The sequence below is a fragment of the Peromyscus leucopus genome, chromosome 19 (assembly GCF_004664715.2).
Source record: "Peromyscus leucopus breed LL Stock chromosome 19, UCI_PerLeu_2.1, whole genome shotgun sequence".
Lineage (NCBI taxonomy): Eukaryota > Metazoa > Chordata > Mammalia > Rodentia > Cricetidae > Peromyscus > Peromyscus leucopus.
The window spans coordinates 9,572,240-9,573,787 of NC_051079.1; positions in this window are offsets into that span (position 1 = coordinate 9,572,240).

Sequence of the window (1,548 nt, forward strand, 5' to 3'; positions counted from 1 at the left end):
CCTGGGCTACCAAGTGAGTTCCAGGAAAGGCACAAAGCTACACAAGAGAAACCCTGTCTCGAAAAAAAAAAAAAAAAAGTTAAACAAGGCAACCCAACAAAAGGAAGAGTCCCAAGAGATGGCACAAGAATCAAAAACTCATGTATTCTCACAGTCAGAAGTCCCGTAAAAATACTAAGCTAAAAGCTATAGCATATGCAGAGGACGTGGTGCATACCTGTTCATGATGACTCAGCTTCTGGGAGTTCATATGTGTCTTGCTTGGTTGTTTCTGAGGCCCTTATTCTCCTGGTGTCCTCCATCCCCTCTAGCTCTTACACTCTTTCCACTTCATTTTCAGAAGGGTTCCCTGAGCTCTGAGAGAAGGGATTTGATAGAGATATCCCACTTAGACTATCATTTCATGTAATGTCTTACTGTGGATCTCTGCATCTGTTCCTGTCTGCTGCAGGAAGAAGCTTCTCTGATGATAACTGAATAAAACACTGATCTATGAATATAATAGAATGCCATGTCATTAGGAATAATTTTATTGATAGCTTTCTGTTTGGTTGGTTTTGATTTTTTGCTTTGTTTTATTTTAAGACCAGTAGTGTTTGGTTTTACCCTAGATCTCTGAACTATCTAGTCTCTGGTTCTTGCAAGGGGCATTATTTCATAGGCATGATTGGGGATAACAACAGAAATGATGGATGTGCTAGGAAATGTCCCTGGGCTGGGACCCATGTATTTTGACATGAAGAATTAGCCCGGCTTTTACAAAGCCTCACTGTGAATTGTGGCTATCTGATGTTTCCATTTATTTAACAAGAAGAATGTATGGACAGTCATGATCTCTGTGTCCTCGCCACAGGATTTGTTCTTGGATGCTTTTAGCTCAGAGACTATCTTTGAATTTATTGAGACAAAAGCAATACAAACTAATCAAATTCAATTTATACCTGTAAATGTCATAAATGTTAAAAATTGTTATGCAGCATGTTTCTCTGTAAATGTCGAAGTGTGTGATGATGCCTCTTATATTTAACATATGGGATTGGTTTCCCCATTCATGTTTTTCTGATGTGTATCACATAGAAGCTGCATTTAAGGTCATCCATGAGCAATTATTTATAGATTTTACTACAACATAAAGAAGATGTGATTCTGTCAATTCAAAGTTCAAGCACTCAGCAGGATAGGAATATTTACAAGACTTATATATAAGGATTTATAATATTTGCATAGTCTGTGCCCTGTGATTTTTGTGTTGATATTTTTAGTCCATATTTATCTAATTTATGCATGTCTTTATGATAGATAATATTATTTCTCTTATTTTGTTGATAAAAAATCTATCCCAAAGATATTTTATAGGGGATAAAAATAAGTTAAGTCATGACTAGAATACAAATACTATCCAATGGTCTTAGAGTCTGTACTGTACTTGGTGGTACATTGCTAGAGCTGAACCAATTAACTAGCTGAATCTGTTTCTCGCTTTTTCTGTAGCATACTACAGCTGATGTGATCTTCAAGGGGAAAGGCTGCTCTGGTGTGGGGCTTCTG